This window comes from Schistocerca nitens, chromosome 2 (assembly GCF_023898315.1).
Source record: "Schistocerca nitens isolate TAMUIC-IGC-003100 chromosome 2, iqSchNite1.1, whole genome shotgun sequence".
In the NCBI taxonomy this organism is placed as follows: Eukaryota; Metazoa; Arthropoda; class Insecta; order Orthoptera; family Acrididae; genus Schistocerca; species Schistocerca nitens.
In genome coordinates, this window is record NC_064615.1 from 114,276,565 (window position 1) to 114,290,800 (window position 14,236).

The following is a 14,236-nucleotide window of genomic DNA, read 5'->3' on the forward strand; positions in this document are numbered from 1 at the left end:
ATAAATTTTTTTGTGGTTGCATGGATGGATCTGAATTACGGGCACCTGAAGAAATGTTCCGTATAAATCAATGTATTATGTGGTAAGTCAATGTCTGTCACAAACACCAAGAATGAACGTATCTTTTACTAATAACGTCCTACACACATTATAAGCCAAGATTTGGATTATAATTTTGGCTCGTATTTGTACTCAGACAGTAGTTTTGACAGAAGTCTGTCAGTTAAAATGACTTCTAGACACTAATCCCCGACCATTAACCGACTATGTCTCTGTGTTGAGCAGTAAAAATTTGTACTTACGTTGCGGCAAAATTACCGTTTACCTCGCGGTTGCCCCATATTTGATCGGAACTATAGATCAATGCCTCAATCGATTCGACACACACACACACACACACACACACACACACACACACGCGCGCGCGCGCGCGCAGAGAGAGAGAGAGGGAGAGAGAGAGAGAGAGCATTTTCAGTAGAGATTTTCGTTATTACCGTAGTGTTGCGTTCCTGAATGAAAACACTTCGACAGCTGACGCAAACAGCGTCGGACGTGACTCGTCGGTCGATAGCGAACGGCGACTTCTGTTTCCAGGCAAGCAATGGCCCTGGTATCTCCTAGTGCAAGCACATATCTCGACTACTGCTCAACGCAACTTGCACAACAGTCTACGGTATTGGTCTAGACATTGACATACACACACACAAATTGTGTAAGTCATCACACATTCAAAAATTCCACGTGACTTACAAGTCGATTTCCTCACCATATTTGTAACACTACATGGGGTAATGCTTGCTATATCGCGCTTCCCTTCATGATGTAAGTTCTGTCCGTGCAGAAAACTGTGTTTCTGTGACCGACTCAAAAATTCCGATTCTCTGTCGAACACCGTGCAAGTAGACTTACACGTTTAACTAAATGTTATAGAAGTCAAAATAAACGACGATTCGAGTATGAATAGGGCCGTAGCGAGGGCATGCCGAGATAGCCGCCGCCCCCCCCCCCCCATATGTCGCAGGTACAGAGGGGGTGCAAAATATGACCAATTAAAAAAATTGGTTTAGATATTAACTGGGAGAAATACGTGAGTTCACCTACCCCTACCTACAAGGTAGGGATGACGGTTATCGCTGAAACAACCGGTTTTTTTTTTTTTAACGCCAGTTTAACTGGACCGTCAGAACCGGTCAAAATAATCGGTTTCTGGAGTAACCGATTTTCGGTTTTTGTTCTTGTAATACACGTACAAATCGAACAAAGATTGAAAAATTTGGACTCCCTCACTTTCAAGATGCATAGTCTCAAAATATGAAATTAAATAGGCAAATAAAAGAAAACTCAGTGTGTCCAATGTTCGCTGCTTTTCTCGAAAAGGGACGAGTGGCTGACTGCCACAAAAAATCACAAGTGTTCTCCAAGTGATTCTAATTTTTTGGACCTCTGCTAAGAAGTCATGTTGTGATCGGGGATCGTACCACTGTTTGGACATTCCAAATAGTCATTCCAAAGAGTGAAAACTGAAGTCAAAGAACTATTTTTCGTGTTGATTTGTCCGTTTTCAAGGGCTACAAGCAATGTTATACAGACACAAGCAGCAGGTCAGCTGCTTCCTTTTTTTATTTTAATTATGAATGAACTGTTACAAAATATTTGGCAGACAATTACAAAGATATGATCCTCCAACATTAATGTTAAAAGATAAAGATAATAACCTAGCCCATAGCAATAGTAAAAATACAGAAATTCTAGCAGAAACATTTAACAAGTTACTAAATTGTGAAGATCCCCCAGAACTTCTTCAGATAAACACAGAAACCCCAATTAAAACACCAGCAGAAAATATAAATCCACCTACAATTAATGAGGTCTACAGAGCTTTGAAAGAACTCAAAAACTACAAAGCAAGTGGAGAAGATCAAACGTTTGCTGAACTTTGGAAATATGCAGCAGAACCAGTAAAGATAGCATTACACCAATGCATAGTAAAAATCTGGAATGAAGAGAAATTACCAGAAAATTGGACTACTGCTATAATACATCCATTACATAAGAAAGGAGAAAAATCAAATCCAGGCAACTATAGAGGAATTTCCCTTTTGGACTGCACGTATAAGATCATGTCAAGAATACTATACAACCGCTGTAAAGATCAACTAGAACTGGAACTGGGAGAATATCAAGGAGGATTTAGATCCCGGAGAAGCTGCCCAGAACAGATAATCACCTTGAAGTTAGTTATGGATGTCTACAAAAGAAGGCAAAAACAACTAGTCATAACCTTTGTAGATTTCAAAAAGGCGTATGATTGCATCCATAGATCTTCAATGATGAAAATATTAAGGAATTTTGGACTTCATCCTAAATTAATAAAAATGATACAGTTAACCTTAACAAACACCAAATCCAAAGTAAAATCTAGAGGAGAAATATCTGAACCATTTACGATTAAAACAGGGTTGAGACAGGGAGATTGTTTATCATCATTGCTATTCAATTGTGCTCTTGAATATGTAATGAGAGAATGGTACAAGGAAAATCCTATGAATATTAAAATTGGAACTAAGAAAGATAAAATAAACCTAAATTGCTTGGGATTTGCTGATGACCTAGCATTACTAGCTAATAATATTCAGGAAGCCACGAAACAAATAACAAGCTTACAAAATATAGCACAAAAATTAGGACTCCAGATATCATTTGAAAAGACTGAAATAATGGTAATGGATCCACTTGTAATAGATCACATCACAGTGAATAATACGGAAATTAAAATAGTGAAACAATTTAAATACCTGGGTGCAATTATAACACATAAATTGGACGAGAAACCTGCATGGCGAGCAAGAACTAATAAAATGATAAAAGCTCAAAAACTAACATGGTCTACGTACAATAAAAAATGACTATCAATTAAAACAAAATTAAAACATTACAAGACGGTGGTTCAACCAGAGGTTACATACGGAAGTGAAACTCTTTTTAAAGTCACCCAGAAAAACAGAATTGACAAAATTTTAAAAGTAGAGAGAAGAATTGCTAGAACATGCATAAATAAGAAATATCAAAAAGCTGGGCAATGGCGGATAGTTCCAAATGAAGTGGTATACAGGGAACCGGAGCCCATCACTGATACTATACGAAAGAAAAGGATCTCTTTTTGTGGTCACATTCTGAGGACACCAGAAACCAGATTATCAAGGAAAATTATTGAGAAACTCTGGAATTTGAAACAACAAGGAGGATGGCTTAAGGAAATAAGAGAGGATATGGAAGAACTGGAAATAACTCTGGATGATTTGCAGAACAAAACGCCAAATTTAAAGAAGTTGAGGGACACAGAAATAAGATTTCAACCAAAAATTGACAAACGACATACAATGAAAAGGGTATTTACAGATAAGGAACGACGAAAAGTATCGGAACGAATGAAGAGATACTGGTCCACTCGGAAGGGGAAAATACCAAAGTAGAGGACCAGAAATGATTGACTGAAGTGGTCCAATGAGGCCGTAAAAGCAGAAGAAGAAGAAGAAGAACTGTTATCTCTTTTCTCGCAAATTTGTTGTGACTTCTGCTGGTTTTAATCTTTTTAACCAAACAAAGCATTGTACTACATTGAGACCGCACTTCGTAAAATACTTCCAGACTAGGGATGGTGTCATTCTGTAATACAACTGATGTCCGACGACGACAGAAACTGTCACAAAGACCAGATGGGACAAGACTCGCACATCACATGTAGACGCTACCACTCAATAGGCCACGCCCACGTGGTAACCAAGTACATTATTATCTCAGCAATGCCGTACCAATTCTTATGCCAAGTATTTGTTGCACTTTTCTGTCGGCACTGTTATTAAAATAACACTGATCGCTTTTCCCACTTTCTATAATAACGCAATATTTCAGAGAAATGCAAATGTTACGAGTAAAAATTACATGTTCGCTTTGTTACTCGGATATTGTCCGCCCGTGCCGTCCGGAGTGGCCGAGCGGTTCTAGGCGCTACAGTCCGGAACCGAGCGACCGCTACGGTCGCAGGTTCGAGTCCTGCCTCGGGCATGGATGTGTGTGATGTCCTTAAGTTAGTTAGGTTTAAGTAGTTCTAAGTTCTAGGGGACTGATGACTACAGCAGTTAAGTCCCATAGTGCTCAGAGCCATTTGAACCATTTGTCCGCCCGTGGTAGCTGAGTGGTACCGGCACGGTAGCTCAGCGTGTTCGGTCAGAGAGCTGGTTGGCCTCTGTAATAAAAAAACTGAGCGGAAGGATCAACAAACGAACTTGAACGGATGTCATGTCGTCGTGTGAGGATCAGAGGAACGTAACTCCATTTTAGCTACTTTACAGGAGGTTAAAAAAACGATATTTCAAGAAGTACAAAAATGGTTCAAATGGCTCTGAGCACCATGGGACTTAACTTCTTTGGTCATCAGTCCCCTAGAACTTAGAACTACTTAAACCTAACTAAGGACATCACACACATCCATGCCCGAGGCAGGATTCGAACCTGCGACTGTAACGGTCGCGCGGTTCTAGACTGTAGAGCCTAGAACCGCTCGGCCACTCTGGCCGGCTCAAGAAGTACATTTCGTTTTTCAGTGACTAATACAAACTTTATTGAAAAATTTCTACACGACACATAAATACACTTAAAAATCTGTCAGATGATAATATATTTATAAAAATGGTTCGTACTGGACTACCACTATTAATTTTTAATACGGTGCTAAAGAGATACGGCTTTATGATCCTTAGTGAATAAGTCTACATAGAGGTTTTACACTTTGGAGATACACATTTGGTTTGCCAAAATATAACTTACAAAGATAATTTACTCATTAAAAACAGATAGGGTACAGTAAAAGTAAAAGCATATGAGCGGAATTTGTGCCTACATCACCAATGAATGCTCACTTTCTAGCTAACTTCATCACAACTGTTGCCACCACAGTACGAATCTCCAGCTATTTCTTCTTGAAGATTCTTGTAAAATACGTGGTACTGTTCCCTGATAATGCCACTGCGGCGTAGATCCAGGAGGTCTTTTACCTTCTCTTCCTGAAGTTTCAGTGGTCCATGGTATTTCTGTTCCAACTGGAAGATTGTATCGGAATTTCGGGATTTTCTGGAAACTGGCAAACTTCTGAATTGTTGATTATGGAAATGCTTAAAAAAGATGTGATTAACATCACTTTTGCGATATTGAAGTTGCGTCACTTTAAGCCATTGTACTTGATTTCCTTCACTGTCAAGTTTAGTATTCTTAAACTTTTCCTTCTGCATAGCACCAAAATCCAAAAAGTCCTTCTGGTCTATTTCAATGACTTCATACAGTCTTTGTTTTGTAGCAGTTTGAACAACAGTGGCCGCGTGAGATTAGCCGAGCGGTCTAGGGCGCTGCAGTCATGGACTGTGCGGCTGGTCCCGGCGGAGGTTCGAGTCCTCCCTCGGGCATGGGTTTGTGTGTTTGTCCTTAGGATAATTTAGGTTAAGTAGTGTGTAAGCTTAGGGACTGATGACCTTAGCAGTTACGTCCCATAATATTTCACACACATTTGAACATTTTTGAACAACAGTATACCACCCCGAAGAGTCACAAACATTAACATTTTTTGCAGCCCTTTCTATACAGGCATGGACTGAATCACACTCCATTAAAGAGTGGCCAGGCTCAAAGAAGCACTGCTGTATCACCGGGATGTTCAATGTTTGGACGGCATGAAGGAACTTGGTACTCATGTTGACATTTCGGTTCGTCCACCACAAGTGTCTGAGAACAAAACAACTGGACGGCCATCTGCAGTCTTCTGGAGTTCTTGAAATATACATGATGCTACTTCAATTGAGCCGCGTTTAGCCACACCTCCATGCCACATGTAATTTCTAGCTTTCCTGGTAACATTATTGTATACTGTGAGGTTGTATACCGCCAGCCTTCTTTTGCAAAAAATGTCTTTAGCTGCTATGTGTGGACAGTATCTCACAGTTTCTAGGTCAAACTCCAGTAAATGACATTCTCCTGCTTTGGCCCGATCCTTCAATTCATTTTTTAGTATCCTAGCAGCCTCCTTTCTCTTTAGGTGTTCTGAGTGCTGGTCTTTCTCTGCCTCTTGATTTTCTTCAGAGAGATTTTGAAAGCGATAGCAGTGGTCATATACATCTTTTCTTGGTACAGGAAAGCCTAAGTTAAACTCTGTATTGAATATTCTCTGTAAAGCCAATATTTTCAGCAGTAACCTGTTCCTCTTCGCAACGTTTCTTATATAGTTCGTGCATTATCTCCTGGTAAGAACTGTCGCACAGTGCTCTGTCGGCAGTAATGCGATGGAATGGTAGGAAATGATTTTATGTGGTTCCTTATTCTCTCCCTTTCCTCGTCGGACCTCCTTATACCTGGACGATGATGACCCCTCTTGTCAGCGGACAGAATCATGTTGCTGCTGTCCCTTTTCTTCTGTATATATCGCACAAATGTTTCTGATATATTAAAAATGCTAAGGAAAAACCCTAGACACACTTGACTTCACAACCATTTTTCAGGAGAACGTACTTCTTTGTGACATTTCTTCGAGACTGCGCACCTGCAGAACGTGACCTTGCTTTAGGTGCCACCTTAATAAGTGGAGCTAAATACTGTCGTTGCTTTTCTAAATCTTTCATCATCCAGTATCCTTGGAACATCTGTCTCCCTTCAGTCTCGCTGATGTTCTCGCTACACTTTCTCGGGCATTTGGAACAATCCTTGTACTTAAATGTTCTGGCTGGTACTTCTTTATTAGCAGTTGATTTGTACGCCTTTCCTGACTGCCTATTCATTTTTCTTATGTTCTTTTTCCACTTGTCAGTGTTCTTACTTCTTTTTCTCGTTTTATTTTCCTTACCAACTTCATTTCCTCTGTCAGACTGCCCACGTTCTTGATCATTAGACTCAACAGTCACTGGATTAACTTCATCCTGTCGCATGTTCATTAACATCACAAAATCTTTGCCCACACAAACTGAAGAATCAGGACTGAATAGCTGATTTGTCGGTGAACGTGGATTTCCGTATTGTATCTCCTTTGTGACATTGCCTGGAAAGGAGAAAATTATATTACTGACGTTAGTGCCTTATCTAGCATAATATACCACATTAATCAACTATGAATCTTACAGTCCCATTGTATTTTACAAAATTATGACGTGTGATAATTACGACAAAATGTACCGCTTCACCCAAAGACAATAAATGTGGCCTTAGCTCTATTGAAATGCACATGTGTTATTACTTTAGTAACATCGCAGTTAGGAGAAGAAATAAATCAGAATGTAATTAAGGACTACTAAGAAAATGCGTACACACAACCATATTCAAACGATATTCCCAGTATATGTATTTTGTTTGTCAAATAATTTGTGACTAAGAAGTTAGTATTCGAAATGTTAAACAGCACCCACGGATTATCATTTTGCTTACCGAGGTTTTCTAAAGATAGTTGCAGTTTCTGTTGAACTGCAGCTCTCCTTTTCTTTGGCCTCGGAGATGGTGATGGTGATGATGATGATGATGATGATGATGAAGTATCCATGCTGTTTTCGGGTATGTAATCATCTGATGAACCCGAACTAAGCACTTTGAAATCATTGCAATCTTCTTCCGTTAACTCTTGCAGTCGTTTCACATCGGAACAGTTTTGTATTGCAGACGAGGTTTCACCATTCTTTTCTTCTGCTTCTGTAATTTCTACAGTACGGTATACAAACAATGAATGGGAGTCAATTCAATCAAACTAACGATCCGTATCTCCGTGGATGATTATCTCATAGATAAAATTAATAGTAATTCATCTTACCTTCATCGGATGTAGAATTACTTTCACTGCGGTAATTTTGCATCACTAGCTCAACCATTCTCCTTCCTCGTGAAGTTTTTTTTTTTTATTTAACGGAGAGCGCACACTAACAACAACCTCTCCACAGTGAATAAATACCACACGAAACTAAACAAAATTTGACATGACAATGACAGCAACGTGACTGCGTTGACAATGCTTACAAGGGGCACTCATTGTTTAGCGTTTCCCCGCTTATTGATTCTTGCAAGGGAAATACAACGGCTTGAAACCTCGTACGTAAAGTGTTTCGAGAACTGATGAACAGACGAATGATTCAGCAGGGAGGCTTGATGTGAAGTTTCTACATGGCGTCGCAAGCTTCGTTATTATCTGCTAGACAACATATAATACTCTTTCAGCACATAGGAAAATAGTGCACAAATGCAGCAAAATTGTATTACGCAAAACAAGCAGATAATGGTATCTGCTGAATAAAAACGTATTTCCAAGTTTACTTCATGAAGTAAGCAGTCAGAAGAACGTAAGCCCCCATACGTTTTGCTGATCCGAAAACAGAGATGCACTGACTCGAGACAGAAGAACGTAAGAACCAATACGTTTATCTGTATCTAAATTAAGCTCACAACTTGGAGATACGCAGCAGCTTATTCTTGCAACGAGAAGAGACACAACAAGGACCTGATTACCGTAAGGACATACGTTAAAAAAACCGAAAATCGCATTTTTGGAGATACTTTCCTCTGACTCTAACACGACGTTGTGACGTCCGCAACGACCAGACAAAAAAAAGTGTTAAGCGCGACAGAATGTCACTTCTAAGGGCCCGGTTTCGATTCCCGGCTGGGTCGGAGATTTTCTCCGCTCAGGGACTGGGCGTTGCGTTGTCCTAATCATCATCATTTCATCCCCATCGACGCGCAAGTCGCCGAAGTGGTGTCAAATCGAAAGACTTGCACCCGGCGAACGGTCAACCCGGCAGGAGGCCCTAGTCACACGACATTTTATTTACCCGGATATTAGAAAAAAATAGAAACACCCGTAATAATTGAGACCAAACAAATACCGAAAAATACCGATTATTCAGAACTGAAATACCGGTATCTGTTTTAGCCTTCAGTTTTTCCCACTGCTACTTCGAGAAGAACCCTTTCGCTTAGCCTGTGAATTTAAAATCGCGCTGTTGTCACAGTGTCCTTTCTACAATGTCCTATCGCCCAAACAGCATGATGAAGAAACGACTGCTACCGATTACGGAACAGACGTCTGTCGGTAACATGTTTTATGTGGCACCAGCGCACTTGCTTTATACAGCTGCCACCTACCTACACAACTCGTTCATGTTCAACTGTGGAGCTCTTTGCTGCAATTTCGCTTCGGTATTGTAAGTCTCAAACGTTGGCAAACTGGTGCAGAAGCAAATACGCTATTGGACTGAACACATCCGATTTTTGTCGGCTGAGGACTGGAACGAGACTGTTTGAACGAGAGTGCTTTAAAGTATTTAACATAATAAAATCTGCACTGCAAAAGAGATCTCATATATTTCGTCTGACTTTAATTTCCCGTCAGGAAACAACTTAAATGAAAGATCTGTGTTCTATTATGTGCAGCTGGTTTTGGTGCCAAATTCATAAGCGTTACTGACAAAGCGTAATTAATTAAGGTAATAGCCGCTGTCAAATTCTGTGTGAAAGAGCCAATTGTGAGCAGTGAAATACATTCCCGTTTGGGTATTTTGAAGGTTCGTCAAAGTATGAGCTTTTGCAGAGCTTATCCAAACGTCGAAATAGCCTTGTCACGGACTGTAGTGCTTTAGATGAATGCAGACTGTTAACTCGAACACGTCGTCCATAAAGTGCGCCGTAGCTTTCAATAACTTAATCTATGTGTTTTCGATGATTAAAAAAAGTAAATTCAAATCAAAATTATAACACAGACGTAATTCTACAAAGGGATATTTTCTCAACTCTAAATTAGCCGCTATTTCTTCTATTTCTGATAAGTAATGTATGCACTGTTGATAATTTATAAAGAACAAATAAAACTGTTCTTTATTATTGCTGTTATTATTAACATTAACTGAATTTCCGTCAGTGCTTGGTAGAACATGATAATAATATTCAAAACGAAAAACACTTCGTATAGTTCTGCAAAATTATATTTACTTAGTCACAAACCGGCTTTCGGTTTCTCAGACTATCTTCAGGTGACAACTGAATGTCGCAAACACAGGTAAGTATGATGTGCGACTTACACAGATATTATTTGTACAGAAGAAACAAAAAATTGCCGACTGCTTACGTAAGAAAACATTTCATTTTTTGATCACATAGAAATAATTACATTAACTAAGAGGAGGGGGGTAAACAAATTTTTTATGTGGAGGTACGTTTAACAATTAACAACAGATGAAAAATAAGATGAATTTACAGTTTGAATCTAGTATTTGTAACGAAAACTTAATTTAATGAAAAATGGCCAACAGCAATCACTCAGCGGTTACTAAACCTGTTGGAAAATGCTATACATCGGCAACATTTCAGAGAGCCTCTTAAAAATTTAAAGTCGCACAACTGCAGACCTGCATTCTATAGTACCAATAGCACACCAAAATTTTTGTTCAATAGTAAAGACAAATGCAGCCGTTGGCACAAAGTGGTGTTTATAAAATCACTTGCAAGCAATTTGAGGAAGTGTATATTGTTGTCAAGCAGAGCGTGCCAATTAGGCCATGTGAAGATTTAATCTTCGGCGATCGGCTTTTAGCAGAAAACCTTTGATATGATGTAGAACATGAAGTTCACATTCTGTTAAAAAATGCATAAAGATGACCCTACTGGAAATACTGGAAATCAACAAACACATGACACAGAATGAAGCCTAGTGTTAAATGACCAGATTCATTTTACTTTTTCCCCTTTGTTAAATTAAGGTTACGTTACAAACAATAGACTGAAACTGTAAACTGATCTAATTTCTCATCTGTTATTAAATATACGTCCATATAAAAACTTTGTTTATGCCCTTTTTTGGTTAATGTAATTATTTCTACATGACAAAAAATGCAGTTCCTTTCTATATAAACATTATGGTATTTTTGTTTGCCTTCTGTACTAATAATATCTGTGTAAGTCGCATATCATGTTTATCTGAGTTTGCGACATTCAGTTGCCACGTGAGAAGCCGAAAGCCGGTTCGTGACCAAATAATTATAATTTTGCAGAACATTAGGAAGTATTTTTCTTTTTAATGATATTATTATTTGCGTCTGGTCTCTGTTGGATCACGCAATGCTCCTAGATTCGTTTCCCCGGTCTCCCACATGACTCCCATTCTTTCGTTTAGAACCTCATTCTATCCAACAGTTTACTCTTTTGACTGGACAGCTTTCTGTTTAATATTTCCACTACTTCTTTCTGGGCTTTCTCAAGATTCTTTCTAATCTTTTGATCCATTGTATATTCTTTAATTTTCCTATGTATGCCATATCCTAGCGTGTAAGTCTTGTTCTTAGGAGTCTTCGAATATGTTAAAAAAAATTTAATCCTCCTTTTCTAATGTGTGCTGTCAGCGGTGACCATTTCTCTAGTGCTTTACAAGATTGCAATCTCTGTCGTGCCTCTGTTTTGTCTAGGTCAGCAATTTTCCTCATACACTGATGTGACAAAAGTCGTGGGATTCCTCCTAATATCGTGCCGGACCTCTTTTTGCCCAGCGTAGTGCAGAAACTCGACGTGGCATGGACTCAACAAGTCGTTGGTAGTCCCTGCAGAAATATTAAGCCATGCTGCCTCCATAGCTAACCATTGCGAAAGTGTTGGCGCTGCACCATTATACAGGGCGGGGGCCATGACGTCAGTGCTAGAGGAGCTCGATAAAATCAAGGCTGGCATAGTTGCCCCATAAGAAATGCGATGGAATGGACACGTAGTGCTTGATAACAGAAGCTGGATAATTTTCTACCATAAATCTGGTACGGGGTTTACAGTGAGGCAAAAACTTAAGCATATAGTGCGTGTATTTACTGGAATTACATTTAGAGTCTCGCAGATGAAATTGAAGGCCCGATTCGCAAACTATTCATTGATCAGTGTTTCTGGACCTACAGAAGTATCAGATGACCAAGAACCTCGAGGGAGCCTATAACGGATGCATGATGTTAAAATAATTATTGGAGACCTCAGTGCACAGATTGGAAAATAAGCTCATTGCCGTCCAAATAGCCTCCATGAATACACAAATGATAATAGACACAGAGCTGTTCAGTTTGCACTGTCACATAACATGGCTGTAGTTAGGACTATGTTCCCATGCGAAAGCATCCATAAAGCAACATGGTGTAGCCCTGGTCAGCATACCTTCAACCAAAACGACTATGTAATTATTGACGGTAGGAATTTCTCAAACTAACTAGGCGTACGTACTTGCAGAGGACTTAATGTGTATTGCGAAACTAAGAGCTAGAGTATCTAACGCAAGGAAAGTGTAAGGAGCATCTGCTAAAAATGAAGAGATTTCTAAAACGTACTCTGAGAAGGTTATTGAGAATCTTGCACTATACACGCCTAGTGTAAGTGATACTCTGGATCAGGAATGGAGCGCTTACAGGGACGCAGTTATTATGGCAGCAGATGAAGTGGTAGGGACCGAAAGAGAATAAGTCATGAGAAAAACCTTGCGTGTAGGAAGGTGCTTGAGAAATCGTATACATGTTTTGTGGTACGAAATTATGAAGATAAAAGGAAGAAAGAGAAGAAACTGTATCGGAAGAAGAAAAGGGAATGGGAAAGAAAGCGGACTGAAGAATTGGAGACAATTGGAAAAACAAATGATCTGAGAAAATTCTGCCAGACAATTAATAGTGAAAGAAGAACCTTTAAGCCACTTATTGATATACTTGAAAGTAAAAATAGGGTATTACTAACCGATGACCAAGAGATATTGGGACGTTGAGTTGCGTATTTTAACGAACTGTTGGATGCTTCAGAGCTTCATATTGAAGAGATCCTAATCCACCCAGGAGAAGACGATGAGGCCATAGTCCCTCCCCGCTCTTAAGGAGAAGTAGACAAAGCAATTGCCCGACTGAAGAATAATAAAGCAGAAAGGACTGATAATATAACATCAGAACTATTGAAGGTGGAGGAGGTATGTTACATCACGGGGTATACAAGATTTTGTGCCTCAGCTGAAAAAAGGAAGAATTGCCAAAAGAGTGGAATGTAGGTATAATGTGTTTGATACCCAGAAAGGAGAGATATTTAAGGGGAGCCGGAGGTGGTCAAATCCAAAAAATTATGATTTTTTTTCCTACCGAAAATTAATTGGAACATTCCTCTTTAATGTAAACTTTGAATTATTGTTCTACTCGCCCTAGAAGTGGAGTTATTACCATTTTCCCCCACGCCTGCAGAGGAAATGGGCGGCCGCTGAATGCATCTAACACCCTCTCGTGACTTCCTGGCGAACTGCTTGGGATTTTCTCGGCCTGTTACGCATACAGCGCCTTATGTTACCCATACAGCGAGTGTGCAAGGGTTGGCTACATTGTTTTCTGTGACAAATGAAGCGCTAAGAGCGCGGAACATCGTCTCTTTGCTGTTTACCGTTTCGAATTAGTTCAGTAGTATTATACTTCTTGTGTAAAGCGTTGTTCTGGTTACGATGCCACGTTTTAGTAACCGTGTATATAAGAAGAGGAAGAACGTAGGGAAAAGAAAATTAACACTAATACCAAGTTGCGATACAACAATTACTGAAACAGTGCGTTCTTCTGCTAAGCAACACATGGCCGGCCATAGCCCTGTGACATCTTCTAGCAAGAAGCCGACTGGTGGAAGTGACAGATTTCGTGAATATGTTAGTGACAGTGATGATATTAACGAAGTACTGAATATTGGATTATTATCTTCTGTGCTGAAAGAAAGTGTTCTGTGCAAAATGTGTTCAAGTGTAGGAGTGGGACTAGAGATAACAAAGCACATTGGTTTAGCTTGTGAGATGAAGATAATCTGTGCATGTTGCAAGTATCAAGTGACTTTCTACAATTCACATGCGAGTCCCTTTGGTGAAAATGGACGATCTAGAGTTTTTGATGTGAATGTTCGACTTGTGTATGGTCTTCGATCCATTGGAAAAGGGTCTGCTGCTGGTAAACTGTTTTGTGGTATTATGAACTTGCCATCGCCTCCAAGCAAATTTGGGTACTACTGTGAACTGGTAGGATCCTCTGTTGAAGATGTGGCTTTGAAAACCACTAAGGAAGCATTGGAGGAATCTGTAGAAATGAACGGTGGTTCTAGGGATTTGGTAGTGGCATTAGATGGTTCCTGGCAAAAGAGGGGTCATAAATCCCTGAATGAGGTTGTAACTGCTACTTGTGGTGATAGTGCAAAA